The sequence below is a fragment of the Schistocerca piceifrons genome, chromosome 1 (genome assembly GCF_021461385.2).
Source record: "Schistocerca piceifrons isolate TAMUIC-IGC-003096 chromosome 1, iqSchPice1.1, whole genome shotgun sequence".
NCBI classification, from domain to species: domain Eukaryota; kingdom Metazoa; phylum Arthropoda; class Insecta; order Orthoptera; family Acrididae; genus Schistocerca; species Schistocerca piceifrons.
The window spans coordinates 1161337115-1161361072 of record NC_060138.1 but is presented as its reverse complement, the minus strand read 5'-3'; the positions used below and the strand labels follow the sequence as shown (position 1 = coordinate 1161361072).

General features: G+C 44.9%; 1 protein-coding gene and 1 non-coding gene across 2 annotated transcripts in view; one reads left to right on the top strand and one right to left on the bottom strand.

Moving 5' to 3' along the window:
* Positions 1–23958, bottom strand: part of LOC124778806 (glutamate receptor ionotropic, kainate 2) — a 1316354-nt gene that overhangs the window by 180849 nt on the left and 1111547 nt on the right. The window lies entirely within an intron of this gene.
* Positions 10245–10318, top strand: Trnat-ugu. The gene has a single exon. It is a non-coding gene; the product is annotated as a tRNA-Thr (tRNA).

Sequence of the window (23958 nt, the reverse complement as noted above, 5' to 3'; positions counted from 1 at the left end):
TGTAGGTTGCAATAGGTACCGGGAGATGAAGAAGCTTGAACAGGATAGAGTAACATGGAGAGCTGCATCAAACCAGTCTTTGGACTGAAGACCACAAACAACAACAATTTCTCCATTTTGATGGTTGCTGCGCTCCTCAGCTGCTGATTGAATTATTTTAGGAAATACAGCAACCAGACACTTTTAATATAGTTATATTTACGGCAAGACGCTTTTCGGTCTTTCAATCATCTTCACCTAGCGCATAGATTTATGTCATCCTCAATACGGCAGTTTCACCGACTGCATTTTGAACACCGCAGCTGCCTGTTAATCTGTCTGTCTTGGTATATTAATGTACGCGAAACTGTGATATCGCGTGCGACGAATTGATATTGTGATGAACGACACCGACTGCGAGAATCGGACACTCCGTGCTACGAACCCATCTCTGCGTCTTATCTAACCAAAGATTTTGCTATAGGGACTCTTTGTGAAGAAAATGGAGAGAACGGACGTGTGAGAGGAGGAGAGAGATTGTCTTGTTGTGACGCGCCATTACGTTATATAGTAAATGTTCAAATAGTTTTTTTTTGCACAAAATAAAATCGAATAACTATCATCAAGTATTCAAGGTGTTTATACCTACATACCGAAATTATTTAATTATTACGGTACAGATATTACGAGACGTAGATCGCTCGGAGGTGAAGTTTGGAACGTTAGTGCCAACATGTATTTTCCACGGTCATAATTCGTCGAGAGATTATCTCCGAAGTAATAAATTTTAACTTGCTAAATTGTTGGACCCATCACTAAGACTCATCAAACAACATAGCATACAGCTGTGCCGAACGATCTGGGTTGCGAGTAAAGGTTTTAGAGATTTCAGGGGGAGCAGATAACGACGAGGAATTTCCACGAGATCGCCGCTGCAGAGTACATCTCTTGCTCTCCTGTGGTAATTAAAACGAAATTTGTATATTTTTCAGGTTTTCAGGAGACTAAAGATAAAAGGAAATAAGGAACTAAGCTGAACCAACTAAAACCAATAAATAAGCCAATAATTAAACTAAAAGCATACATAAGGAATATGTATTAATAATAATAAATAAATAAAGAATATTTTAAAATGAGTAACCAATAATAGTAATATATTAAACCTTATATGCATAGCACAAAATCCTTCAGGTTCCTGCTGTATCATGGAAAGTGACCTAGATTCGATAATGAAGACTGATTTTTCGGTTAATGTACAATGTGTGCAATAACCAAGAGGGAATAATCAAGAAGGGAAATGCTTGGGCTAAAATAGGTGTACAACAGAAATGCAGTCTTTATCCTCTGTCGTTGAATCTCCACGTGGAACAAGCAGAGACTGAAATAGATGGAAGTTTCAGGGGTGCCATCAAAATGCAGGTTTAAAGGATAATAAAAACCACTGATGACGTTGCTGTCCTGAGTGTAAATGAGGAAGGATTACAGGACCCGTTGAATAAACACCTCAATGAGTAAAGAACAAATATTGAGTGAGAATGGAAGAAAGACGAAAGTAATGAGGGGTGGTAGATTTTCTTATTTTTAAACTTTCCATCGTGTTAGAACGCAGGAACGCTGTATATATAGGCTGAATTTAGGATGAAATTTGCCTTTGCCAGAAAAAATGTTTACTTCATTTTTATTACATTATTATCCTGCCAACAGTGTGTAATGATGGGAACAAAGAGGTTACAGCCGAGGATTGCAGTATCAGGGGTCCCACAAAGATCAATACTAGGCCCATTACTGTTTTCATTATATGTTAATGATGTGTCGACGCTTATCTTCCATTGCATATATCATTTACACGCTGTCGACCGTGCAAGCCCAACAAACTTGTGCACATCCGCCCAGCACGTAAATGCTGACTTCCTTGCTTTATCAGACTGGGCGCAGAACATATCTTTGAATATTGACCCATCTAAAACGCAAGCGATATTAGTCGTCCACTAAAGACATAACCCCTCCGTTCAGAGAATCTGTTCCACCCTTAATTCTAAACAGTACAGGTATATTCTCTCCTTCAGTATCGAATTTGGGGATTATTCTGGACCATCCATTAGATAGAACTGAACACACAACTACAGTCGGTAAGAAGGTGTCAGCTTCATTTCATTCACTAGAAGAATATAAGAAGGTGTGTATTTCCTGCTGAAACTGCTAGCGAATTCACGCCATTGGCTTTAGCCAATAGCGTGCGTGGGATACAGGTCACGTGTGCAGAACACAGTTGCCTCTCTCTCCTGTAATCCAGACCTCGAGCAGACAGACTTCTTTTAGGAAGGCAGAGCCTCTGGCTCTGCCTTTCACGACCGGCCACCAACATAAGTTTACATGAGCAGCTTCCCCTTCCGTTGCTCATTTTAATTAATTGTTCGACCTCCTAGACTGGCCTAAACCTGGTAACTTCCGACCCTAGGCGCGCCCCTTGTATACCATACACTGAAACATATTCTCTTTATTGTACCTAATTTCCTGTTCTGTCATTTAACGTCAGCCCTGGATGCCCACTCTCAAGTCCTGACTGCTCGGCCTCCTGCAGACTGTCGTCACGAGGCATACGTAACAACCTTCTCCCCCCTTCCCTGACCATATACAGTACACCACTATGTGAAAAACACAGCGGAAATACTTGATGTCAACAATGCAAAATACTCTCTATACCACTACACAAAACTTCCAGGTTCTCTAATTTTCTGCATCAGGAGCCTGGCTTTGGAACAACCTCCCTTAGAATATTAGAGAATTTAAAATCCTTTCAAATTTTAAAAGACAGAAAATGGCTCATCTTCTATCACAGTAGGTATCTCTTCCATATTTACTTGTCTGCAATCCACTCTCGTCAACCTTCTCCCCAGCTTTTCTCTCCCCTTGTCTACATGGTTCTCTACTGAAATTTTCTTCCTGCATAACAGCTGTTGCCACATTTGCCACATCCAGTTCAATCTTCTCCACTTTCACTATCCCTTCACTTCTTCTAATGCGAAACGAGACTTCAAAAGTGCTATACTAACCAGTATCATTCTTAATGCCTCAATTATTTTATAATTATTGGTAGCAGTATTTCTACTACTATTACTACTACTGCCACTGCTATTACTATTATTGCCAATTATTACTTTTATTAATAATGAAAATTAATTATTATTTTGTTATATAATAACTAATCAGTGTCATTATTAATGCTTACATTACTTTTTCATTATTATATGTGTTATTATTACTATTATTATTATTATTATTATTATTATTATCATTACTGAAAATTGTTATTATTATTATTATTACTGAAAATTGTTTTTATTAATAATTCAGTTTACTATTATTGTGACTGTTATGTGATACTTTTTGTGTATGCTGTTCCTGGTCACATATAAGAGAGGGTCTCAAGGTCCTAATCCGGTCGGGCTGGTTAAGCAGTAAATAAATAAATAAAGAAATGAATAATAAATTTCGGGGCTATCAGCTCTGTCCCAATATGCACGTGCTACATATACATCTAATGGATATGAGATATGATTTTCCTGGGACCACAGCTTGCTATTGTCATCGTCCCCTCGTAGTGTTCGCTGTAAGACCAATGTCCACAGCACCACTTGCGAAGTTATTCATAATCTGCTGCCGACCACTGAAGAGCCAGTTCCCCAGTGGTGCTATGGACACAGGTTTTACAGTGCACATCACTTTTGGACGGTGATAACAGAAAGCTATGATCGTAGGAAAATGATACGTCATACCGTGGTTCTTCAGTTTCTCCCAGCGTATTTGTCCACGTGTGTGCTGCTAGTTCACATTGGCCGTTGGACACCATGGGCCGGCAGTAGATCCGTGAACTGTTCGAGTGTACCACATGTTGATTACGTATAAAGAGTGAAACAGAACTCTGGCTGCGTGTCCGTATTCCACTGACAGTAGTGTAGAACATTCCAAATGTTGACGGTATTCACTGTGTGTATCGTTGTGAAGCAAACAAATGGTTCAAATGGCTCTGAGCAGTATGGGACTTAACTGTTGAGGTCATCAGTCCCCTAGAACTTAGAACTACTTAAACCTAACTAACCTAAGGACATCACACACATCCATGCCCGAGGCAGGATTCGAACCTGCGACCGTAGCGGTCGTGCGGTTCCAGACTGCAGCGCCTAGAACCGCTCGGCCACAAGGCCGCAAACATACTCCATTCACTCAAGTTATGTGCAACTCTTTAATAATTGTGTGAGAAGATGTTAAATCCCAAAGATAAGGCAGAAGAGCCGAGTGATTGCTTTTCTGAAACATAGTAAAGAAGGGAACAAGCCAACGAATTTTAGACCAGTTTCATTACAATGTCATCTATGCAAATTGCTGGAAAGAACACTCATAAATCGTCTCCTACCTGTAGTTGGCTAATACAAGGTGGTAAAAGCCGCACTGGACAACTGCTGAATCTTACGCAGTTCATAGAAGATGGGTTTGAAGTTCATAGAATTGCAGGAGGGCTGGTATTTGTCGACTTATCAGAGGCCTATGACACTGTCAACCACCAGCTGCTCCTACTCAAGGTATACAATATATCCAAGGATTTTAATCTGACTAGGTTTATCGCGGCAATTCCACAAACCACAGGTTCTTCGTTTGCTTTCAAGGGGAGCGCAGTGCACGGAGACTACAAAAAAAAAAAAAAAAAAAAAAAAAAAAAAAAAAAAAAAAAAAAAAAAAAAAAAAAAAAAAAAGGTCGCCCCCAAGGAAGCGTGTTGGGTCCAATCATATTCAACATGTATACAAACGACCAACCTATAGCCCCCAACACCAGGAGTTTCTTGTACGCCGAAACCTTGCTATTGCCACTCAGAGCTCAGGCTTTGGATCGGTGGAGAACACCGTCACCGATGCTCTTGAAGATCTATCAAGATACTATAGCACAAATCAGCTTCAACCAAACCCTTCAAAGACTCAAGTGTGTGCTTTTCATTTGAGAAATAGGGAAGCTGCTCGTAAGCTGATAATAATATGGTCAGGAGTAGATTTACAACATGTCTATACTCCAAAATACCCAGGAGTGCATGATTAGCAAGATAAAAGTTTCCACCAGGAACAGTCTGTTAAGAAAATTGGCAACCCACAAATCACAGTGGGGCAGTCAACCTGAAACCATCTGAACCTCTGTACTTGCAGTAGCCCATTCTGCAGCAGAGTACGCTTGTCCTGTTTGGTAAAATTCACCACACACCAAACAGGTGGACGTAGCTCACCTTGTAGGAATAGCACCACCTCCCATTCGAAGACAAATGCGGCGAATAAGGAACGAAAGAAAGTGAAACAAGAACGACCTCATCCCCTGCATGGGCATAAACCGCTTTCATAGGGATTGAAGTCAAGGAAGAATTTCCTTAGAACAGAAAAGGTACTTACTACCAGTGCTGAAAATGCCAGGGTGCAACTTTGGAGGGATAAGATTTCCCTTCCCTCTGGTTGGAAAAGAGTTTCTGAAACGGTGCCTCCACGACACGACGAGGAATGGATGACCTGGAAATCTTTGAGTAGGATGAAATCACGGGAGGATAGATCAAAGTTTAATCTGGCAAGATGGGGCTACAATACAGAAAACAATATTAAGTATGATTGTGGAGGTGTGCAGACTGTCCAGCACATGCTTCACTGTCGACTGTGTCCAGCCCCCTGTATTGCAGAAGACCTTCATCATCCGAGAAAAAAGGGACAAGAAGTGCCCATATTTTGGTCAAATACTACACTCCTGGAAATGGAAAAAAGAACACATTGACACCGGTGTGTCAGACCCACCATACTTGCTCCGGACACTGCGAGAGGGCTGTACAAGCAATGATCACACGCACGGCACAGCGGTCACACCTGGAACCGCGGTGTTGGCCGTCGAATGGCGCTAGCTGCGCAGCATTTGTGCACCGCCGCCGTCAGTGTCAGCCAGTTTGCCGTGGCATACGGAGCTCCATCGCAGTCTTTAACACTGGTAGCATGCCGCGACAGCGTGGACGTGAACCGTATGTGCAGTTGAGAGACTTTGAGCGAGGGCGTATAGTGGGCATGCGGGAGGCCGGGTGGACGTACCGCCGAATTGCTCAACACGTGGGGCGTGAGGTCTCCACAGTACATCGATGTTGTCGCCAGTGGTCGGCGGAAGGTGCACGTGCCCGTCGACCTGGGACCGGACCGCAGCGACGCACGGATGCACGCGAAGACCGTAGGATCCTACGCAGTGCCGTAGGGGACCGCACCGCCACTTCCCAGCAAATTAGGGACACTGTTGCTCCTGGGGTATCGGCGAGGACCATTCGCAACCGTCTCCATGAAGCTGGGCTACGGTCCCGCACACCGTTAGGCCGTCTTCCGCTCACGCCCCAACATCGTGCAGCCCGCCTCCAGTGGTGTCCTGACAGGCGTGAATGGAGGGACGAATGGAGACGTGTCGTCTTCAGCGATGAGAGTCGCTTCTGCCTTGGTGCCAATGATGGTCGTATGCGTGTTTGGCGCCGTGCAGGTGAGCGCCACAATCAGGACTGCATACGACCGAGGCACACAGGGCCAACACCCGGCATCATGGTGTGGGGAGCGATCTCCTACACTGGCCGTACACCACTGGTGATCGTCGAGGGGACACTGAATAGTGCACGGTACATCCAAACCGTCATCGAACCCATCGTTCTACCATTCCTAGACCGGCAAGGGAACTTGCTGTTCCAACAGGACAATGCACGTCCGCATGTATCCCGTGCGACCCAACGTGCTCTAGAAGGTGTAAGTATTCTACCCTGGCCAGCAAGATCTCCGGATCTGTCCCCCATTGAGCATGTTTGGGACTGGATGAAGCGTCGTCTCACGCGGTCTGCACGTCCAGCACGAACGCTGGTCCAACTGAGGCGCCAGGTGGAAATGGCATGGCAAGCCGTTCCACAGGACTACATCCAGCATCTCTACGATCTTCTCCATGGGAGAATAGCAGCCTGCATTGCCGCGAAAGGTGGATATACACTGTACTAGTGCCGACATTGTGCATGCTCTGTTGCCTGTGTCTATGTGCCTGTGGTTCTGTCAGTGTGATCATGTGATGTATCTGACCCCAGGAATGTGTCAATAAAGTTTCCCCTTCCTGGGACAATGAATTCACGGTGTTCTTATTTCAATTTCCAGGAGTGTATATGGCACGTTAACTGTGCACCTGTTTGTGTTTCTGACATGAGAATGTATACCTGCTGTTTACAACAGCAATACCGACTTTGTCCTTCGCCCTCAAACTTTCTTTCTGTACTGCTCGGTCCTTTTCTTCAGGGCAATGATAGTTGTACGTTAACAGGAATACACAGCAGTGTGGATAGGTTTCCTGATGAAGAGTTGGCCGATTTGCACCTCACGGCGGTGCGGGTCTCCCGCATCGCTCTCCTACGCTCTGTCAAGAAGCATGGAAATTCATTTCCATTTCCATGAGTGAAGCGAAAAGAATCCCTTCTAAGAAAGACAGAGTACTCGAGAGAACATAATGCCACAAGCATGGGACAAGCTGTTAGGCAGAAGGAGGTAAGGTGGAATGTTTGTGCAAAATTTTGGAAGGAAATCTGTGAGTGGCTGCAGTGGAGGCTTCCTGCGCATGTGTACATGGACGCCTTCTTATGGACTATAAGTAGAAATCTGTTACGTAGTGGACAAGATTTTCTGCTTTCTTCCCTGTAACAAGAGAGAAATATGCTTCACTGGCTAACCACAGAAAAATCTGTAAGCGCAAGGAATTTGTTAGCATGTTTATTAAATTATCGTTGGTCGGAACTCGCAAGAACTGTTGCAACTGGCCAGTGATATTTCAAAGTTGGCACAACCAGCTCAGTTTTGTAGAGGAGAGGAAGAAGACACTTCTCCTCAGAGCATCGTAGATGAACACTTCTACACAGGCCACCGCAGAGAGATGCAGAGTGAGATGTCCAACTTAGAACAGAACTCAGATGCTGGGGCTGAATGTAGAATTCTCAACCAGCACCAAAGCCGTCAACCAACCACGTACATTGTTCGTACGGAAAGCAAGGACCGTATCTGCAGTGTGCAAGACGATGTGAGTGCGAAGTCATTTAGCTTGCATTAGGATTTCATTCTGCTGATATAATTTTTGCAGCCAGCTAGCTGCACCCACTGGGTGAGAGTACTGGTATTTGTTAATGCTTTTCCACGACCTTCCTTTAACTCATTTCCGTTTCCCCAATCACTGGTTATATTCGCGTCACAGTTTTATATCATTTCTATCATGTATCCACTGTGGCAAGGCTTTAATACATGTTCTCAATCTTTTGTTCGCTTAATAATTGCTTGTATTCTTGATTCATTGGATAAAACATTTTTGTATGTTTTAGCAATGAATCAGATTGTTATAGAGACCCTTAGGTTCCTTTCGTAGTTTGATGGATCCCATTATCAGTACGTCCATGTGAGGTGTGGTACCCATACCTTCACGCTTAATTGGGCCATTCATTGTAATTTCATTGTTGTGCGACCTTGTTTCCTTTCAATTTGTGTGAACGTATTGGGAGTTTTCTAGCACATTTGGTCACATGACGTGTAATCTGCAGCATCTCAGGGGTATGCTAAATTGCTTATCCGTCCCCTCACAGTACTTAATATTGTTACCAGGCCCGGTATGGTATATAAGATGTGTGAACAGCGTTGCATGCTGAGTGATCAGTATGAAGGACATGGAGATACCGCGTACGCCTGTGAGACAGTATTACCAGTACCTGACGGAGAGGGCCGCATTGTGGGTATCCATTTGACCGGCTGGTCGAATCGCCCAGTTTCTAGATCTGTCAGGCATTCGGATGGACTGCACGAGAACATGAGAACAAGAGGGAAGGTATACTTTCTTTCAAGGTTCTGGATGACCACGTGACATGGGAGGATCGCCGTTTTGTGCACCAAGCACCGACGTTACCCATTCACTTCTGCGCCTGGCGTACGAGAAGTAATGGACTCCTGCGACAGTCTGCGCCCTGCTGCAACATTATTCGGACATTAGCAGTAGCCACACCAGCAGTTAACATCCCATGCGTAGACTACCGGTAACACTACAACACAAACGGCTGCGTTTGAAGTGCAAGGGAATACGAAGTGCTGATGAATGTCATCATATTGTGTTCGGCGATGAATCACAGTTCTGCACTACCCTGGATGATCATCATTGGCAATCATGGCGGCGACCTGGGGAGATGCACTGCGGTGTTACTCTGGGCGTCATGATGCGGGGAGCCAACGGTTATGACTTCAGGTCATGGCTGGTGATGACTGATGGAACTCTTATGGCACAATGGTAAAGATATCCTGCATCCTCATGTGTTTCCTCTCTTGGGACAGTATTGGGCTGCCATTTTTCAACAGGACAATGCTATTCCACACGTGGCACATATCTTTATGAAATGTCTGCATGATATCAAAGTACTCCCGTGGCCATCAAGATCTCACACCTGACCCCTGTAGAACATTTGTGGGACTAGACGTTATCTCCGTCCGCATGCCAGTATCCAAGATATCGAGGAGAGTTACAACAGTTGTGGGACTGCTTGCCTGAGGAGAGCACATGATGTCTTTATGACAGTCTTGCAAACTGAAACAGTGCATGCAACTGGACCAAAAGATGTGCAAATTCATAATGGTAATTGGGCGCACTCTACAAACTTTTTTTCTATATTTGACTCAATATTGAAATCACTGTGATAACAAGTGAAGTTTCATTTTGTTTGTCTCCTATTTCGACTGCTTTTTTGTCCTGCAATGTATATCCAAGTAGATGCTAATCATGTGACACGCCAAACTATTCTTTTCAGACATAAATGCTAACTCCTCTCTCCCTCTCGATCTTCTTCTTACTTTCTCTCTCTCTCTCTCTCTCTCTCTCTCTCTCTCCCTCCCTCTCCCTCCCTCCCTCCCTCCCTCTCTCTCTCTTCATCTAGGGAACATTTTGTAATTCAATTGCTGTAAAGCACGGGTGGCCAGGAATTCAGCTCGCGAGTCGTGTGTTGTCGGACATTTGCAAATGAACCCGCCATTGACCTTCTTCTTCTGTGCTGGATGCACGCGCATTGTCCGAAGTCTTACGGGACTCGGCAAGATTGTCTGCCGTAAGTAATGAGTGTAATCTGCAGAGGCACTACGAATATAGTATGTGCACATACAAGGTGAGAATGTGGGTCTCGCGGGAAGCGTGCGCGAGATAGTCCCCGCAGTCGCACTCTGTGTCCTCGGTGGTTCAGATGGGTAGAGCGTCTGCCATGTAAGCAGGAGATCCCGGGTTCGAGTCCCGGTCGGGGCACACATTTTCAGTTGTCCCCGTTGATGTATACCAACGCCTGTCCACAGCTTCGGTCTTAATTCAATTATCATTTCACACTTTCCCCGTCGCCACGCCACACTGCCTGTACGAGAGGAGGGGGAAGGGGGAAAACTGTGAACGCGCCGCATTAAAATGGCAATCCAGTCGCTCTGCATAAGACTTGGTTTCATATTTCACACTTCTCAGCAATTTCTGGCACGTACTGCAACTTTTATCTGGTACAGACAGTTGGAATACAGACAGATGCAGACAATTTCACAGATTTTTGCACACATGTTGCCGTGTAATCGTGACTTACTTAGTTTCATCGTCGAAAAAACCACACAAATATGTTTATCAAACAAATATGTTGATCGAAATATTGTAGCACTTTTGCAGCCTCATTATGCAGACGTGTAAAATCTACCTGAGGAAAACAATGTCGACATTCGGGACTGTTTTAACGTAAAAGGATTTGTCATTTAAACACGAGTCAACTGAATGAGATTTTCACTCTGCAGCGGAGTGTGCGCTGATATGAAACTTCCTGGCAGATTAAAACTGTGTTCCCGACCGAGACTCGAACTCGGGACCTTTGCCTTTCGCGGGCAAGTGCTCTAACATCTGAGCTACAGAAGCACGACTCACGGCCGCTACTCACAGCCTTACTTCTGCCAGTATGGAAGGTAGGAGACGAGATACTGGCAGAAGTAAGGCTGTGAGTAGCGGGCGTGAGTCGTGCTTCGGTAGCTCAGATGGTAGAGCACTTGCCCGCGAAAGGCAGAGGTCCCGAGTTCGAGTCTCGGTCGGGCACACAGTTTTAATCTGCCAGGAAGTTTCACGAGTCACCTGTCAGGTCGGTAACTTACATCTGCACATGGACAGCGGCGCTTTCAGCTGAAACGGCAAACGGTCTCTAAATCAGCTCGAAAATAGGCGTAAGATTGGCAGTGTCCTCAAAACGTTTATGAAACTATCCTTGTAATTCTTTCAAGACCACAATGAATTCTTCAAACCTCGTGTTTTCTTTAACAGCAGTGAGCTCAGAAACTGGACTGTGTTTGTCCGAATGTGTCCCTTCTGCAGCGCAATTTTCTTTTTAAATGCATCCCCATCAAACCAGAAATAGTTATTTCTCACGTTGCATTGTGTTAGTGTGAGCAGTGTCCAGTAAAGTCTATTTAAAATGCGATGTCCGCAATACAGTCCTGATGTTCCAATTTTCATTCCTGCCCTCCTTCTTCCTTCATAAATCCAAAACTAACGAGTTTTAAATCGAAATATCGTTCCACGTTTGCCGTTTGACTTCACCGACGTTCTTTGCATTAATATATGAAGTCTCCATACTTTTCGTTCAATTGCACTGAAAGCAATTAACAATGGAATAACTGGCGCGACTTCAGAAATGGCTCTGAGCACTACGGGACTTAACTTCTGAGGTCATCAGTCCCCTAGAACTTAGAACTGCTTAAACCTAACTAACCGAAGAGCATCACACACATTCATGCCCAAGGCAGGATTCGAACCTGTGACAGTAGCGGTCGCGCGGTTCCAGATTGTAACGCCTAGAACCGCTCGGCCACCCACCCCAGCCGGCGCGACTTCAGAAATTTTACTATTCATACCACCAATGTCTTCACGTGCTGCGTACCTGCAAATGTAGCACAAAGTACCTGTTGACGTACAGAACAATGAATCCCGTCTGTCGATCATTTTAGGTTTTTTGTTGTTCCACTGTCAACTAAATCTTTTAATTCATTCTGCATAGGACTGTAATATCGTTTCTTAGCAAATTTGCTGTATTTGTTGCTCATGCGTCTGCTTAATATACACTGAAGCCCCAAAGATACTTGTATAGGCATACAGAGATATGTAAACAGGCAGAATACGGCGCTGCGGTCGGTAGCGCCTATATAAGACAACAAGAGCCTGGCTCAGTTGTCAGATCGGTTACTGCTGCTACAATGGCAGGTTATCAATATTTGAACGTGGTACCGTGAGTATCAGGATTCCGGTAAAACATCAAACCTCCGACACTATTGCTGGAAAAAGATCCTGCAACAACGGGACCAACGACAACTGAAGAGGATCGTTCAACGTGATGGAAGTGCAACCCTTCCGCAAATTGCTGCAGATTTCAATGTTGGGCTATTAACAAGTGTCAGCGTACGAACCATTCATGAAACATCATCGATATGGGCTTTCGGAGGCGAAGGCCCATTTGTGCACCCTTTATGACAGCACTACACAAAGCTTTACGCTTCGCTTGGATCCGTTAACACTGACATTGGACTATTGATGACTAGAAACATGTTGCCTGGTCAGACGAGTCTCGTGTCAAATCATATGGAGCGGATCATATCGAGCGGATGGACGTGTACGGGTATGGAGATAATCTCATGAGTCCATGGATCCTGCATGTCAGCACGGGATTGTTCAAGCTTGTGGAGGCTCTATAATGGTGAGGGGCGTGTGCAGTTGGAGTGCTATGGGAGCCCCGATACATCTAGATATCACTCTGACAGGTGACACGTACGTAAGAATCCTATCTGATCACCTGCACCCATTCATGTACACAGTGCATTCCGACGGGCTTGGACAATTCCAGCAGGACAATGCGACAGCCCACACGTCCAGAACTGCTGCAGAGTGGCCGCAGGAACACTCTTCTGTGACTGAACACTTCCGCCGGCACCAAATTCCCCAGACATGAACATTATTGAGCTGATCTGGGATCCCTTGCAACGTGCTCTTCAGAAGAGATCTCCACCCCGTCGTACTCTTACAGATTTATCGACAGCCCTGCAGGATTAACGGTGTCAGTTCTCTCCACCACTGCTTCAGACATTAGTCGAGTCCATTACCACGTCGTGTTGCGGCACTTCCGTGTGCTCACGAGGGCCCTATTCGATATTAGGCAGGTGTGCCAGTTCCTTTCGCTCTTCAGTGTATGTTGAGAATTTTCATAGATCTGTTGTGTCATTCTCATTCATTTTTAGAGGCATGTGGAGCTAGATTGCCTCTTTTTGTGCAAACAGCCACTGGACTTGTGTACGTCTTCCATACAACGAAAAAAGAGCGAAGGTTATTTCGCTAACGCCATGATTCTGCCGAACTGAGAAGAGCTATGCCGACCCAAAGTGGCACCCCACGATACTAAATGAAACTTCGCTCTGTACAGAGTACTTCCGGGAAGAAGCGAGTAAATAAGAGAAAGGCAGGAGCTTGGCCCTCAATGAAGTTTACTACGCCTCGTCCGGCCCTGCTGTAGAGCATACATCATGGCCTCGCCTGGAACGCTTGACTTCAGTTCGAGAACCACGAAAGCAGGCGAGAGAACTATTTACTTGACTTGCGATGTATGGAAGCGATAGATCGGAAAAATTTGGGAAGCGGAGGATGAAGTGAAGACGTGTATGCAGAGAGAGCGAATGGGGGGGGGGGGGGGGGTGATGGCTGCCATTCGTGGACGTGTACGCCGAAATGCGTAAGAAGACGTTCGCGGGGCTGGTGGGGGGGGCCCGTGGGAGGGGGGGGGGGAAGGGCCCGTGGGAGGGGGTGAAGGGGGGGGGGGGGGGTCGCAACGCTGTCCACGTCTCATTACAGCCCTCTAGAATTAATCAGCGGAACGGAGCGGGTTGGACCGGTCCACGCACGCTCTTCTGATTCTGCAGTATTCCTGGTTTTTAATAACGGGCCCGCGATTGAGAGAGAGGGAAAAGAGAGACAGAGAGGGAGCCGAAAGCAAGCTAGGCGCGAAGGGGAAGAAGAAAAAGAGCGAGAGAAGTAGGACGCAAGGACGGAGGCTTTTGAAATTGGATTTTTCCAGTCTGTGGTCGGACGCATGCTGCCATTCGTGTTAAAAAAAATGAGGGGAAGGAAAAAAAAATATCGAGTGTACCCTGGGAGAGTCTCGTGCGAAACTTAGTCCATATGGCAGCATGTTGCCGTCAACCTGTGCCATTAATATAGGGCGAGCGGCACCGGCTGCGCTAGGCCATATTGTATATCATTTCAATTTTAATGAGCCTTATTAAAATTCATTCTCTTTTGGGGGAAGCCGTCGTGCCCGCTATCCTGGGACTGGAATTAATCATTTTGTTTCCCAGCTACTGAAAGGGGCGCTATTGGAATATTTTTAAATTAGGCCGCATACTTCTTTTTTTGCGCTGTTGCGGGATAATGGCTCAGCCAATATACGGTCACGGATTCTGACGTATTATGACGGGTGTGGAAGACATATTTATATGTATTTTACGGACAGGTATTTTCTACTGTCGTTCATCATACGCAGATCGATTATTTACTGTTATGCGTTTCCTAACTTAATGATGTTTTACGTACAGGGAATTTAGGACTTCACCTACAAATTTTGATAAGTGGTAGATTTCGTACACCAGATGTTTTAAAAATTAAGAAGCCTATTTCTGAAACCCGCCATTTATGATTGAAGCGCACGAAATATTCAAAAGGTTCTGAGAATAAGTAACGCTACGAAACTGAATTTTGTTCCGAGTCATGAGAAATATGACTCGCTCGATGCGGCCCGCCACAAATTCTTCTTGTGCCAACCTGTTCATCTCAGAGTAGCAGTTCCCTCACAGTTTTTACCCTCTACAGCTCCGTCTATTACCAAGGAAGTTATTCCCTGACACTTAACACATGTCCTATCATACTGTCCATTCTTCTTGTTGTTCCCATGCGTCCCTTTCTTCGTCGGTTATGCGGAGAACCACTACACTGAACGAAGTAACGCACACTGGACTGCCATTCGAGGAGACGACGGTTCAAACTCGCGTCCGGCCATCCTGATTTACGCTTTCCGTGATTTCCCAAATCCCTATAGGAAAATGCCGAGATGGTTCCTCTGAAGGGGTCCGTCAGATATCCTTTCCCATCCTCCCCTAATCCAAGCTTGTGCTCCGTCTCCAATGACTTCGTTGTCAATGGGACGTTAAACGCTTATCCCCCACTGCCAAAGAACCTCTACATTCGTTATTTGTTCACCTAATTTTCAGCCTTCTTCTTAATAGCACCGCATTCCAGTAACTCCGATTCTTTCCTTGCCCGGTTTTCTCGCTACCCGTGATTCACTATCGTACAGTGCTGTGCTCCAAATATAAATTATCATAGAGTTATTCCTCAGATTAAGGCATAAGGCTGGTACTAGTAGACTTGTCTTGGCCAGGAACGCCCTCTTTACCTGTCGTAATCGCCTTTTCATGTCTTCTTTGCTTCGTCCGTCATGTGTTATCTCGCCTCTAACTTGGAAGAAGTTCTTAACTTCGTCTGGTACGTGATCACTAATTTTGATGTGAAGTTTATCACTAGTCTGATTTCTACTACTCCTCATAATTTTCTTTTTTCTGTGGTTTACTCTCAGTCCATATTCACTACTCATTAGATTGTTCATTCCATTTAACAAATCCTGTAATTCTTCTTCACTTTCATTGATGATAGCAATGACATTAACGAATCTTGTCATTGACATCTTTTCACCCCGAATTTTGATCCCACTCTTGGTCCATTCTCTTGTTTCCTTCATTGCTTCCTCGATGTGCAGCTTGAACAGTAGGGACGAAAGACAACATCACACAAATTACGTTTTGTGAAATGCATGTTCCAATAGAATTACAACGTAATTTTTCTATGACCATCAGCCAGAGATTAAACAAACAGTAATATTATAAGAATTAACAATAATATGAAAAAGGGTGTGTTAAAACTTTTGAAACCAGCATATGAAAAGGATGGGGAACAGAGAATAGTTAACCAGACAATCAATTATAACCCAGAAGAGAGGTATACACGGACTTATAAAAGATGTGGTTTCAGTGAAACCGAACCACGCCATAAAGTAGGAGAACATTTAAAGCCGGCAAACCTTTCACCCAGAAGCGGTCTGGGCGCTGTTTTGGAATTACTTGGCAGGTTATGAACTGGGCCGAGACTCGAAAGCGGAACCTTGTCTTTCGGGGACAAGACTGAGTTTGCCTTGCCCGACACACGACCCACCTTTACCTCTCTCTCACTTTCCAAGTTTCACCGAAGCTCTCGTGCAAAAACGGATCATTCACAACCTAGAAGGTTGCTACCAGAATGAATCTTTCACGTTGCAGCCAAGTGGGCAAAGTTTTGAAACATTCTGGCAGATTAGAGCTTAGTCTCGTTGCTGTACAGCATTGATGTATAGCTCGAATTTTCTGGTGTTTTTGGTATTTGTGGTGAGTGGCGTTACGAACGCAGTTATACAGATTTAGCGTGTCTAATACTTGACTGGTTTTTGTTTTATTTTAGGTGGATAGCTATAGGTTAATTGCAAAGTCCATAAAAATTTCAAAAAATCTGTACAGAAAATGGTCAAAATGGAATTTGTCCAACTGAAGATCACTTGAAACAGTTGATTTATGACATCATGTCTTTTATCTTTTGCCGGACGGGATGGCAGAGCGGCTCCAGGCGCTTCAGTCTGGAACCGCGGGAGCGCTACGGTCGCAGGTTCGAATCCTGCCTCGGGCATGGATGTGTGTGATGTCCTTAGGTTAGTTAGGTTTAAGTAGTTCTAAGTTCTAGGGGACTGATGACCTCAGATGTTAAGTCCCATAGTGCTCAGAGCCATTTGAACCATTTTTTTTACCTTTTGTTTGGCTTGCCAACACTTCTGGATTCTTGCTCTCTATTTACTTTCTTCTGTACTTGTTCCTTCTATCTTATTTTGCGTTCTCTACTCCAAACCTTTGAATTTCTACCTTTTCCCTGAATCCTCGTCTGTTTTCTATGTCTGTCTGTATTTCTATATATACACCTACATCGACACTCCGCAATTCACCTTATGGCGCGTGGCAGAGTACGCCGTACCACTAGTAGTCATTTTCTTTCCGGTTTCACTCGGAAATAGAACGAGGGAAAAGCGACAGTTTATCTGCCTTCGCATGGGCACTAATTTCTCGTATCTTATCTTCGTGGTTCTTAGGTGAAATGTACGTTGGACGAACAAAATCATTCTGCAGTCAGTTTTAAATGATGCCGCTTTCACGTCTGTAAGCCTTTCTAAACTTCCATAATCCATGAAATTCGACCTTTTGGTTTTTGTCACAGAAACTAGATTTTTTGCAAGCTTCCTGCTACCGATTCTCTTTAAGTGGCCATGAAATGGCTGTGAGATACGGACTGTGGGAAAACCGGAACAGAAAAGAATAGAAGGATCTGAGATGTGCTGTAGAAGAATGTTCACAATTAGGTGGACTGATAAGGTGAAGACGAAATGGGAGATAAGATACTGCGTGAAGAGTTTTACAGAGCACTGAAAGACCTGAGTCGAAACAAGGCCCCGGGAGTAGACAACATTCCATTAGAACTACTGATGGCCTCGGGAGAGCCAGTCATGATAAAACTCTACCATCTGGTGAGCACGATGTATGAGACAGGCGAAATACCCTCAGACTTCAAGAAGAATACAATAATTCAAATCCCAAAGAAAGCAGGTGTTGACAGATGTGAAAATTACCGAACTATCAGTTTAATAAGTCACAGCTGCAAAATACTAACGCGAATTCTTTACAGACGAATGGAAAAACTGGTAGAAGCCGACCTCGGGGAAGATCAGTTTGGATACCGTAGAAATGTTGGAACACGTGAGGGAATACTGACCTTACGACTTATCTTAGAAGAAAGATTAAGAAAAGGCAAACCTACGTTTCTAGCATTTGTAGACTTAGAGAAAGCTTTTGCCAATGTTAACTGCAATACTCTCTTTCAAATTCTGAAGGCGGCAGAGGTAAAATACAGGGAGCGAAAGGCTACTTACAATTTGTACAGGAACCAGATGGCAGTTATAAGAGTCGAGGGGCATGAAAGGGAAGCAGTGGTTGGGAAAGGAGTGAGACAGGGTTGTAGCCTGTCCCCGATGTTATTCAATCTGTATATTGAGCAAGCAGTAAAGGAAACAAAAGAAAAATTCGGAGTAGGTATTAAAATTCATGGACAAGAAGTAAAAACTTTGAGGTTCGCCGATGACATTGTAATTCTGTCAGAGACAGCAAAGGACTTGGAAGAGCAGTTGAACGGAATGGACAGTGTCTTGAAAGGAAGATACAAGATGAACATCAACAAAAGCAAAACAAGGATAATGGAATGTAGTCAAATTAAGTCGGGTGATGCTGAGGGAATTAGATTAGGAAATGAGATGCTGAAAGTAGTAAAGGAGTTTTGCTATTTGGGGAGCAAATTAACTGATGATGGTAGAAGTAGGGAGGATATAAAATGTAGACTGGCAATGGCAAGGAAAGCGTTTCTGAAGAAGAGAAATTTGTTAACATCGAGTACAGATTTAAGTGTCAGGAAGTCGTTTCCGAAAGTATTTGTATGGAGTGTAGCCATGTATGGAAGTGAAACATGGACGATAAATAGTTTGGACAAGAAGAGAATAGAAGCTTTCGAAATGTGGTGCTACAGAAGAATGCTGAAGATTAGATGGGTAGATCACATAACTAATGAGGAAGTATTGAATAGGATTGAGGAGAAGAGAAGTTTGTGGCACAACTTGACCAGAAGAAGGGATCGGTTGGTAGGACATGTTCTGAGGCATCAAGGGATCAACAATTTAGTATTGGAGGGCAGCGTGGAGGGTAAAAATCGTAGAGGGAGACCAAGAGATGAATACACTAAGCAGATTCAGAAGGATGTAGGTTGCAGTAGGAACTGGGAGATGAAGAAGCTTGCACAGGATAGAGTAGCATGGAGAGCTGCATCAAACCAGTCTCAGGACTGAAGACCACAACAACAACGATAAGGTGAAGAATGAGGTAGTTCTCCGCAGAATCGGCAGGAAAAGGATATATGGAAAACACTGACAAGAAGAAGGGACAGGTTGGTAGGACATCTCTTAAGACATGATGGGGAATAGCTTGCATGGTACTAGAGGGAACTGTAGAGAGTAAAACTTACAGAGGAAGACTGAGATTGTGATACATCCAGCAGTGGTAGTTTTTTCATACATCTCCTTTTTGCTTCTAAATTTGCACATCCTATTTTCATACTTTGGACCAAAATTTTCCGAATTATTCTTCTTTCTTTATTCTCCAATTACTTAACTCTTTGGTTGTGCTTATGAGGAGGCCTTCTGATGCACATTATTAATTACCGTATTGTAATTCTTCAGTTTTGTATTACTAGATAAGGACTTTTTATTGCACGTATATTTTGTAAGCGGAATGCTATTTCCCTTTCTTCGGCTGTTTTTATGTTAGGTGCTCTGTCAAGAACATTTTTCTGGATTACTTATTCACAGTGTTTAAATTCTGAAACTCTCTTTGTTTTTCCCTATTTTGATTGCATATACTTAGGTGCACTTTTAACGCTGGTCACGTACAGGATTTCGCGAAACGAAATTTTTAATCCAGTTTTCTCTGCTACCAGTTTTAGAATGTTTATCTGTTTCGATTCAAGTTTTAGGTTTTCTGCTAAGATTGCTAAATCATCAGCCAAGGCTATGGAGTGAATTTCAAGCTGCTTAATTTCTAAACTTTTAGGTGACGGAACGCTTCCCCTTCTACCACTTCTGCCCCCCCCCCTACCCCCTCCCGCCGGCCACAGAGAGAGACTTCTGATTAGACTTACAATGAGAAACCAGTTTTTAGAAAATACTGTTCTGAAATTCAGGTTTTTAAACCATAATATCTTATAATCAAAAACATAATACCACAAGGTTCCAATATAAACAGTAGCTGCCACCGTCTGTCGCCGTACCAGTGTCACTTTGCTCCGTAGTTCCACTTCATACGTATTGGCACAAGTCGGTAGTCTTCGTGAATATGACACCATGTTTTCAAATGCTGCCAGCCACAACGTTCGAACAGTTGCTTTGTAGCTGCTATATGAACGTGCCCCCAGTATTAATCAACAAGGCATTTGGCGGTTAATGACGATGAAGATATTCCTGCTCCATCTGGGTCTCGTACAATTCCGACTTCTCACGTCTTCACGAAACGTTAATTCCGTGTGCATCTTATACCATAGCAGCTGATCGTTGCGTCGAGCGTGATGTGATAACAAAGCGAGATAAAGATAAAATATTCCACCCTCCTCACCCTGAGGCTGCCGTAATCTTCCTCCTCTCCTCTCCTTTTCTCTCCTCCCCACATCATGTTACTCTGTTATTTCTCATTGACACACATAACATGAGACATCGCCCTGCTACTACATCGTTGAGGCAGTCGTAAACAAAAGGCGCGATCACAACTTTGGAATGATACTCAACTTATCTAGGGTATACTGTATGTGCGTACACACACACACACACACACAAAAAAAACACCCACACACCCACAGAGTACCTCCCGCCCGTCACATCACGTTGGTGACCCATTGTCACGTTCACTTGTGCTGGTGCAGCGGCAAATTATAGTAACGTTGTGATTTAATACACGTGTACTGTTTCAAATCTCCGGTGCTGAGCTCTTAAAGAAAAGAAGAGAAAAAGAGTCTCTGGGAGGTGCCGGAACGCGCTCCGGCCTGAATTAAGTGTGGTGTCACCGCCAGACACCACAATTGCTAGGTGGTAGCCTTTAAATCGGCCGCGGTCCGTTAGTATACGTCGGACCCGCGTGTCGCCACTATCAGTGATTGCAGACTGAGCGCCGCCACACGGCAGGTCTAGTCTAGAGAGACTCCCTAGCACTCGCCCCAGTTGGACAGCCGACTTTGCTAGCGATGGTTCACTGTCTACATACGCTCTCATTTGCAGAGAAGACAGTTTAGCATAGCCTTCAGCTACGTCATTTGCTACGACCTAGCAAGGCGCCATATTCAGTTACTATGTCTTCTGAACAGATAATATTGTGAATCATGTACCGTCAAGAGCGACGTTCATCATAATGGATTAAAGTTAAGTATGAAACTAATTACGTCCGCTTTCTGAATTCTAATTCCTTTTCATGTTCCAGACCTTACGTCAGTGTAGTTCTTCCCTCCTCACGCCAGCCTGCGTGAACTAAAACGCGTGCATTTCGGCCTTCAATCGTAACACGGTGTTGGCTCTTCTGCCAACTACAACATTAAGCCGTGATTTCAAGGTTCTATCCCTTTGTTCCGTCTTTCATTTTATGTATTCCGACTTCTTTTATTCTTTATCTTCATTCTCGTACCACTTTCTCCAAAACGCAGTACAATAATAATGAATACAGTCCACCCTTTTGACTCTCGCCTGTTTCGGTTTCGAAAAATTTTGACATTTCGGCGAATTTAATTCCGTTCAAATGCAGCTAAACCCTGTGTTCCCTGTGTTGTCGGTCTGACCACAATAACCTGCCGGCCTTCCGCAATGCCTGACCGGTCAGCCGAGGAGAACGACGCTCCGGTCTTTGAGAGAAGGACTGCCGGCAGCTTATGCTTTATTCAGCCCGCCGTTAGAAGGAATCTCGTAACGTTGCCGCCAGGAAGATGGAGTTAGATGGAGCGGATATAGCGCGGCTTAGGGAACGCCGGCCGGGGTCGGCGAGATATAAAAAGGAGGGAGGGAGGCAGCCGCTGACAGCAGTCGCGTGACGGCCCGCCGGAGCGGCCGCTACTCGCCGCTGCTCCGGTCGGCCCTCGCGTGCTCCCGAGGCGCGCCGCGCAGAAAGGCCGCACGCCCCACTGCGCTCCCAGAATCCTTTGCCAGAGAGCGGCCGCCCTCTCGACCGACCCCTGGTCTCTTCTTTTTTACCCTTTTCTCTCTTTTTTTTGGCTCGTGCACTCCCACCGGAAAGCGACGGTCGCAAATCAATATTCGTGAATTATGGGGCGGCTGTGTTCGCGGCCGCGGTGGCGGGCGACGAATGTGCGCAGGCCACCAACCTGGCAGTGCGTACGCTCGCAGGGCAAGAGAGTGTCTGTCCGTGGCGTGCTCTGAGGAGCTTCTCAAGGTCGATTCACACAGGAAGTCACGGAACCGAACATCAAATACACTACTGGCCATTAAAATTGCTACACCAAGAAGAAATGCAGATGATAAACGGGTGTTCATTGGATAAATATATTATACTAGAACTGACTTGTGATAACATTTTCACGCAATTTGGGTGCATACATCCTGAGAAATCAGTACCCAGAACAACCACCTCTGGCCGTAATAACGGCCTTGATACGCCTGGGCATTGAGTCAAACATAGCTTGGATGGCGTGTACAGGTACAGCTGCCCCTGTAGCTACCACAGTTCATCAAGAGAAGTGACTGGCGTATTGTGACGAGCCTGTTGCTCAGCCACCATTGATCAGATGTTTTCAATTGGTGAGAGATCTGGAGAATGTTCTGGCCAGGGCAGCAGTCGAACAGTTCCTGTATCCAGAAAGGCCCGTACAATATCTGCAACAAGCGGTTGTGCATTATCCTGCTGAAATGTAGGGTTTCGCAGGGATCGAATGAAGGGTAGAGCCACGGGTCGTAACACATCTGAAATATAACGTTCACTGTTTAAAGTGCCGTCAATGCGAACAAGAGGGGACCGAGACGTGTAACCAATGGCACCACTTACCATCACGCCGGATGATACACCAGTATGGCGATGACGAATACACGCTTCCAATGTGCTTTCACCGCGATGTCGCCAATGACGGATGCGACTATCATGATGCTGTAAACAGAACATGGATTCATACGAAAAAATGACGTTTTGCCATTCGTGCACCCAGGTTGTACACACCATCGCAGGCACTCCTGTCTGTGATACAGCGTCAAGGGTAACCACAGCCATGGTCTCCGAGCTGATAGTCCGTGCTGCTGCAAACGTCATCGAACTGTTCGTGCAGAAGGTTGTTGTCTTGCAAACGTCCCATCTGTTGCCTCAGGGATCGAGAGGTGGCTGCACGATCGGTTACAGCCATGCGGATAAGATGCCTGCCATCTCGACTGCTAGTGATACGAGGCCGTTGGGATCCAGCACGGCGTTCCGTTTTACCCTCCAGAACCCACCGATTCCATATTCTGCTAACAGTCATTGGATCTCGACCAACGCGAGCAGCAGTGTTGCGATACGAAAAACCGCAATCGCGATAGGCTACAATCCGACCTTTATCAAAGTCGGAAACGTGATGGTACGCATTTCTCCTCCTTACACGAGGCATTACAACAACGTTTCACCAGGCAACGCCGGTCAACTGCTGTTTGTGTATGAGAAATCGGTTGGAAACTTTCCTCATGTCAGCACGTTCTAGGTGTCGCCACCGGCGCCAACCTTGTGTGAATGCTTATCATTTGCATATCACAGCATCTTGTTCCTGTCGGTTAAATTTCGCGTTTGTAGCACGTCATCTTCGTGGTGTAGCAATTTTAATGGCCAGTAGTGTAATTTCTCCATGAATTTCAAATGGCGGCATTCATACAGATCATCGTTGGAACGAGACGGAAGTGCACTTCAGCATTAAAAGGTTCTAACGAACGGAAAGGAACGTCAAAAACTTCAACCATGCTTTTGAAATGGCGAAATTAATGCAGATCGTCGAAGGAAGGGAACGAAACGAGTCGGAACGGGATTTCTGTGTCAAGGAGTCAAACCGAACGGAACGTCGAAACATTTCCCCATGCATTTCAAATGCTGACTTCGATAATGCCCCTCGATGGAAAGGAACACAAGCAGACCAAACCGGTCTTTGAAATCAAGGAT